At 42.1% G+C, this 8,051-nt stretch overlaps 1 long non-coding RNA gene across 1 annotated transcript; it reads left to right on the plus strand.

The window, feature by feature from the left end:
* Nucleotides 1-2,187: 2,187 nt before the first annotated feature.
* On the plus strand, nucleotides 2,188-5,505 carry LOC145420921 (uncharacterized). The gene is made up of 3 exons (XR_013902156.1): nucleotides 2,188-4,179; nucleotides 4,269-4,425; nucleotides 5,134-5,505. It is a non-coding gene; the product is annotated as an uncharacterized LOC145420921 (long non-coding RNA).
* The last annotated feature ends 2,546 nt before the right edge of the window (nucleotides 5,506-8,051 follow it).

Consider the following 8,051-nt stretch of genomic DNA (forward strand, 5'->3'; position numbering starts at 1 on the left):
CCACTATCTGAAGAGTGGAAAGAGAAGATAGCTGAAAAGCTAAACACCTTCTCTGATGTTTTCTCACACAATGATCTTGATTTTGGGCATGCCACACATGTAAAACATCACATCAACTTAAAAGATGAAACCCCCTTCAAACAGAGATCTCGCCCGATTCATCCCCATGATTACGAGGCAGTTAAAAAGCACTTACAAGCCCTCTTAGATGCAGGCATAATCAGAGAATCTGAATCTCCATTCTCATCACCGATAGTGGTGGTCCGCAAAAAGAATGGTGATGTGCGGTTATGCATTGATTTTAGGAAGCTTAACTTGCAGACCATCCGCGATGCCTATGCCTTGCCAAACTTAGAGGAGTCATTTTCTGCTCTTGCAGGATCTCAGTGGTTCTCTGTGATGGACCTTAAGTCAGGGTACTATCAAATCGAGATGTGTGAAGAAGATAAGCCAAAGACGGCCTTCGTGTGCCCCTTCGGCTTCTACGAATTTAATCGTATGCCCCAGGGAATAACAAATGCCCCAAGCACTTTCCAAAGGCTTATGGAAAAGTGTATGAAAGACATCAATCTGAGAGAAGTGTTAGTCTTTTTGGATGATTTGATAGTCTTTTCCAGTTCCCTTGAAGATCATGAGACCCGACTCATTCATGTTCTTGAGCGACTCAGAGAGTACGGGCTGAAACTCTCGCCCGACAAATGTCGTTTCTTCCAAACATCAGTCCGTTATCTAGGCCACATTGTATCTAGAGACGGCGTAAAGACTGATCCCGAAAAAACTGAAGCACTCAAGACTTGGCCGAGACCCCAAACCTTAAAAGAACTCCAATCGTTTCTTGGTTTTACCGGTTATTACCGGAGATTTGTCAAAGATTACTCAAAAATTGTCAAGCCCCTCACCTCCCTCACAGCTGGCTATCCTCCGAGACGAAAGCATAGTAAAAACCCACCCAGTGATCCAAAGTATCTGAACCCCAAAGAGCCCTTTGGTGATCGTTGGGGACCAGAGTGCCAGAAATCGTTTCAAACTATTATTGAAAAACTCACCACCTCACCAGTCCTTGGGTATGCTGATGCAAAGCTACCTTACCTGGTACACACAGATGCCAGTACAACCGGACTTGGGGCAGCTCTTTATCAAGTGCAGAATGGAACCACACAGGTTATAGCCTATGCAAGTCGTGGTCTATCCCGTAGTGAAGCTAGATACCCCGCCCACAAGTTAGAATTTCTAGCTTTAAAGTGGGCCATAACTGACAAGTTTCATGACTATTTATATGGAAACACCTTCACAGTCATCACCGACAACAACCCATTGACTTACCTTCTGACCACAGCAAAGCTTGATGCCACGAGTTATCGTTGGTTGGCTGCATTGTCCACCTATAACTTTGACATTAAGTACAGAGCTGGGAGACAAAATCTTGATGCAGATGGACTATCTAGGAAACCACATGACAAACCTGAAGACGATCCAGTTTTTACCCAGGAATGTCAGCGCATTGATAAGTTCAGATCCCATCTCTTGTCCTCAGTCAAAGATGTCGAGCTCCAACTTCAATCCGATACCGTGATGGCAGCCTGTCAAAGATATATGGCTATGGATCAGACTGAACCCTCTTGTGCTCTAGTCCAGTCACTTGCCATGTCTGCAGGTGCCATTCCAGACATGTTTCAAGAAGAAGGCAATGATAACAATCTCCTAGCCTTACCCAGATACACCCATACTGATCTTGTCAACCTGCAGAGAAAAGATCCAGCCATTAGTAAAGTCATCAAGCTGCTGGCAGCTGACTCACGTCCACCAGCCGATACTAAGTCTGAGTCTCACGATGTTCTCTTATTTTTAAGGGAGTGGAAACGTCTTGACCTCCAAAATGACTTACTGTACCGGAAACGCCAGTTGGGGCCAGAGACCTTGTTGCAGTTAGTCCTTCCTGATTCCTTACGCCCTACAGTTATGCTTAATCTTCATGACAACATGGGGCATTTAGGGGTCGAACGCACACTGGAACTCATTCGGTCACGTTTCTACTGGCCAAAAATGGCAGTTGATGTCGAAAAGAAAGTGAAAGCTTGCGAGAGATGTGTCCGTAGAAAAGCCCTGCCAGACAAGGCTGCTCCTCTGGTAAATATTAAAACTTCCAGGCCCATGGAGCTAGTCTGCATGGACTTCCTCTCAATAGAACCAGATAGTAAAAACACTAAAGATGTCCTAGTGATCACGGATCATTTTACAAAGTATGCTGTGTCCATTCCAACCAAAGACCAGAAAGCCACCACCGTTGCAAAGAACTTATGGGAGAACTTCTTAGTTCATTATGGCTTTCCAGAGCGACTTCATAGCGACCAAGGGAGAGACTTTGAATCGCGTACAATCAAAGAACTGTGCTCTCTGCTCGGTATCCGCAAAGTCCGAACAAGTCCTTATCATCCTCGTGGCAACCCTGTTGAGCGATACAATCGCACATTACTCAGTATGCTTGGTACCTTGAAAGACACCGAGAAACATCACTGGCGTGACTTCGTAAAACCACTTACTCACGCTTATAACTGTACAAAAAATGATGTAACAGGCTATTCTCCTTATGAGTTAATGTTTGGTAGACAGCCTCGCTTGCCCATTGATATTGCCTTTGGCCTGCCACAGCCAAACAAGCCACAGTTGACTCACTCTCAATACGTCAAGCAGTTGAAAAGCTACCTCGAACAGAGCTACGAAATAGCCATCAAAAACTCCCAGAAAGTAGCAGACAAAAACAAGAAACGGTTTGACAAAATCATCCGTGAATCCACACTACATGTGGGAGACAGAGTCTTGGTTCGAAATCTCCGCCTGAGAGAGAAGCACAAATTAGCGGACAAATGGGAGCAAACAGTGTATATTGTTACCAAACAAATGGAAAACTTACCAGTATACACTGTAAAACCAGAAAACGGAGATGGACCCAACAGAACGCTCCACAGAGATCTGTTACTTCCCTGTGGATTTCTCTCACCAACAGAGCATGAACCCGAGCAAGTCACAAAAACTAACAGACCACGCACAAGACAAAGTTCAGCTTTGGAAGTTGACTCCGACCAAACACTTGAGGAAGAGGAAGATGAGTTTTATTACCCTGAACCTCCACAAGTGAAAGACAGACATTTCTACCAAGTATGCGCCATGCCGCCAACACAAGGATTCAAACAAAACAAATATCCTGTAAATGATGACGAACAACCTAACACATTACCGGACATGACAGACTTACCTGAAAAGGAAACTGAGAACGAAACTGAAACATACTTACCTGAAGGCGAAATTGGAAGTTCAACTGACACCAACTTACCTCAAATGGACCGTGAAACAGACCTACCTCAGACAGAATGTGAAAGTGAAACAAACGTATCACCAAGTGAAAGTGACACAAGCCTACAAAATAACACACCAAGTGAGTCTGAAACAGACACTCGAAAAGACAAAAATGTTTTGTCGACCAGTTTGTCAGATTCACCGTTGTCAGAGAACTCAACTCATCAACTTTCACCTGAAAGACAAGTTGAAAACGATGATGAACCTGAAACCTTGCAAACAGAAACACAGATCAGAAGATCTGAAAGAATTCGCCAACCATCCCAAAGACTCACTTATCCTCAGCTAGGTAACCCACTAGTAACAGTGGTTAAATCACTCTTTCAAGGATTGAACAAAGCTTTCATCGACTCCCTTGCTCATGATGTTACCTATTCCCCCAGAGCCATGCACGGGGACGTGCATGAGATTTAAGAGGGGAGGATGTAACCCAGTGAGTTTACACGACTCAGTAATGCACTACAACATGTTATTGTTAATTGGGATTTATCATTACTCTGTTAATCACTGAGTTGATCAAAAATAAATCAATAATAAAAGATAAATACTATAAATATAAGAATAAAACCCAAAGAGTATATTTAACACCCCTACTGGTTAGGAAGGAACAAGCCCCGCCTTCCCCTGCTCTGTACCGTCACGTGCTCAGACACAGAGAGAGACGGAGGTGCACGAGACCATCACTGATTTTCACCGCCAAGCTTTTCGCTGGAAAATAACTATTAACTTGATAAATTGAGCAAATATCCATACCGGAGATCTGCATGGACCTTGGAGAAACGGACCTGATTTATTGTGAACATTTCGGACCTTGAAACCATCGCGGTGAGTCAGAAGCTGTTAAGCTAACCTTGAAGCTAAAAAGCTAACAAGAAGTTAACAGGGAATATAATGGCCCGATTTCAATGTTGTAGATCTGCGCGGGAGCGGATGAAGTGGACAAGATCCTCTCTGAGAGTTGAACAAGATCCTCTCTGAGAGTTGAACAAGATCCTCTCTGAGAGTTGAACAAGATCCTCTCTGAGAGTTGAACAAGATCCTCTCTGAGAGTTGAACATTAGAAGTGTGCTGGTGAGTTAAACTGGGACTGGGCGAATCAGGCTAATTGAAAAGCTAACTAGCCTAATGCTCATAGCTGTAGCTGACCACGTTTTCACTGTGGGAGAACACACGGGGTTTCTCACTGAGTTCAGCCATTTTGAGCACTCAGCTTGTGTGCTGATGATGTTCTAGTATTACTTGTTGAATATTAAATGCACTAAAATTAGATGATGGAATAAGTTAATGTTGATCTTAAAGGTCATGAATCTATTTTATTTTGTTACAGTTGATGCTCGAGCGGCACTGGATAGATGTCCGTGTGTATTCTTACTGTGCTGATACGTTACCACATACTGTAAAACTACAGCCTGTGGGTTTTTGTATATTCTTTTGGTAATTTTATTCTGTACATTGAGTGTAAATAATATATTGCTTCATTGCTATGCAGTGTAAAGCAATGCTCCTGTAATTCAGTTAAAGGGCAATACTGTAAAAAAATAATCTACCATAGTTTATGGTTTATTTCTGATTTCTGATAGAAATGTGCACCTTGACGATAGAATAAGCTGATTGTGATTTAAAGATTGCATTCATGATTAAGATGCACTGTATAGATTATAGTTAGAAATTAGAATTAATGTTTTGTGCTTGTTTTGTTATAGCACTTACATTATTTACATATGGCCATGTATATCATTAGAGTGTGAACTGCATTAGTAATAGTCCTGTTGTTTACAGGCTAGGTTTTTTTATGGGATCGTGAGACCTGGATCTCTTCCTGACGAGGAAGATGGCGAGCCTTTCCCTTTGAACCGAACCGAACCACAGCCATTCTGAGTTGGCCCAGAAGGGCAGGTTGCTCTTCTCTCACGAACAATTGCAACAGTGCGGTAGGACGAAATCGCACCAATCACAAACTTTTGACCTGTTGGATTTGACTTGACTGAACACTGACTATTAAGCCGGCAAGACTGACATATCTGAGCTCAGATAGGATTCTGACTGTTATTATTATTGCTGTCACTGTATTTTATTTTATGTTTTCATTCCTGTTCATAAAATGCTGTTAAATTGTTGCTAAATAGTTTAATACAATTCATAGCAACTTTACCTGTGGCTCCAGTCATTCTTCTCCACGCAACTCCCTTTATCCCTCCTGCGAATCTAGCTATTGGCCCATTCTCTCCATCTTACTTTAATTTCCCCTACCCTATCCTGTACTTGGCTACACACAGATTAATAAATATAAACAAAAATAAATGAGTCAAGACAGAAAACAGCCAAACACAAATAGTAATGCAGCCACAGATAAGCTGAGACCAAACAGGACTGCAACAAAATCTGATTTTCGGCTCATGTACAAAATGACATTAGAAAACAAAAAAATAATAACAACTTCATCGACTGATTTCAATCTTTGTTTTTGTTGCTGTTTCATTGGTTCAGTTCAAGTATCTGCAACTATAAGTATACGAAAATACATTATTTACATTATTATTAACGCGCAGTATTAACACAATATTTATCAAAAGCAGGATTACTGCATTGTTAATGCTGTTATGCAAGCAATGCTAGCACTTACTTACATGTTACTTAACTGCGATTAAGTATGAAAGTTACTGTGACAAGTTACTGTATTTTAGCCTTTATTTTAACTAGTATCTGGTTTCTGTAGACCAGAAAAAAAGTGTAGCAAAAATGTGGACACAATCCAGGACACAATCAAGCATCCTCCAAAGTGCATGTGGCAGAGCTCTCCAGCTGACTATAAACACTCTCCTGGGGAAACAGGTTGGTATACCTGTCACCGAGACATCTCGTTGTCTCTTCCTTAACGCGAGGTCACGGCAAGGTCACGCGTGCTGGCTTTCGGAGGAACTTTTAATTTTGCGATCAGAGTTTAAAGCTAGGACGCGAAAACAGCCTGCTGGTAAGAACGAGGGGGAAAGGATACAAAAGACAGCTTAACAGGCTGCTGATGTCACCCCAGCACCATCAGAGCGTCCCACTCAAGCTAAAGCACCTCTGTTGTGTTGCTTTTGTCTGTTTCTTGTCAGGCCTGCGCCCCTTCCTATAATAATGAGCTCTTTGGCAAGAGATTAACTTCGGTGTGGTGTGTACTCATTAAATTTTTTAAGAGCTGTTGCATTTGCATTTTACCGTCCGTTAAGTAGTATTTCCTGACTTAAGTGACTACATGAAATTGAGGGTAAAATTCACCCAATGACAGAAAAGCTGACAAAGAAACAATAAAGAAACACAAAACTTTGTTTTGGAAGTGTGTACCACATCTCACCGTCTTCCTGAGCAGATGGAGTTTATTCAAAACTGTAAGTGATAAAATCACCAAATACCAACCTATCTAACAATACTAGACACAACTGTTGTAATTATCTTTTAGCCTGTTACACTGACAAGCTAAAGCTTATTTACTGTTCTAACTCTGAATAGCAGGATTTGGTTTTCACCTTACAATTTGACAAATTTCTCTCAAGACCTGGCTTTGATCCTATCAGGCAGGCAGGGGGTACAAGAGCTCCCAAAGGGATGACTGCCCCCTGATGGGAGAATTGCTTTTACCCCAGCTGTGATTTGCTTGTACTGCAACATCTAATCCCAAATACTATTTTGTTAAAATCAGACCGTAGACTTTGTGTGATTAAGGCCAGCCTGGTTCCCTACAGCAAGACAGGCGCTTTTCACCCCCCAGTGAGGGAAACAAGCCAAGCCTGCCCCCACACAACAAAACAACACCCTACTCAACAGCAGCGTGACATTTCCTCAACCAGCAAATGAGATGAAAGCTTTAAACCATGAAAATAGTGGTTTGAAAGGCTTCTGAAGCCCAGCTACCCTGCTAGCACAGAATAAAGATGGGCAGTCCACATGCAACAAAGGCCAAACACAAAAGGGAAAAACATCAAAGTGGGATTTTCGTCGAGGGAGGGAGACGCCAATTTGTGCCCACAGAGAAAAATGCAGGTGAATTTTCAGGTAAATACCACATAGCTGGTAAGCGCTACAGTTGTCTCTAACTCCTGAATGCAGAGTGTGATACTATTCACAACAGTGAGCTGAGTGCACTCTCACCTATTACACCGTTTGCAGTGCTTTGGTCCCACTTTCAGCAACTTTTTCAGTGGTTTAAAGTAAAATCTGCTCCACACTGCTGCTTGTGTTTCCTAATAAAGTAAAATTACATTTTGTTCCTACATAAATTTTGTACATCTCAACGTTGATAGCTGATACTATCGAATTAGATATTTATACACGGATATGCAAGTATACATATACAAATATCTAACCAGGCAATGACATGGCAGCAACTCAGTGTATTTAGGCATGTAGACACAGTAAAGATGACCTGCCATCTTTACTGTTTCTTCAAACAGAAATTTCAGTTATTTTTGTTGCTTTTTACTGGTTTTATTAGGCAAATACAGTGAAGACTGACAGGAAAACACATGCGGTACTCAAACCGGGGCCGGCCGCTCTCAGCCACGCAGCATATGGTTGCCTGCTCATCCAACTGAGCTAAACTGGCACCCCAAAAGAAAGGTGACTTTAAACGTGGCATGGCTTTTGGGGTCAGACAGACGTGTCTGAGTATTTCAGAAACTGCTAAACTGCTGGGATTGTCCTGCACAACCATTCCC

The sequence above is a fragment of the Astatotilapia calliptera genome, chromosome 3 (assembly GCF_964374335.1).
Source record: "Astatotilapia calliptera chromosome 3, fAstCal68.1, whole genome shotgun sequence".
Lineage (NCBI taxonomy): Eukaryota > Metazoa > Chordata > Actinopteri > Cichliformes > Cichlidae > Astatotilapia > Astatotilapia calliptera.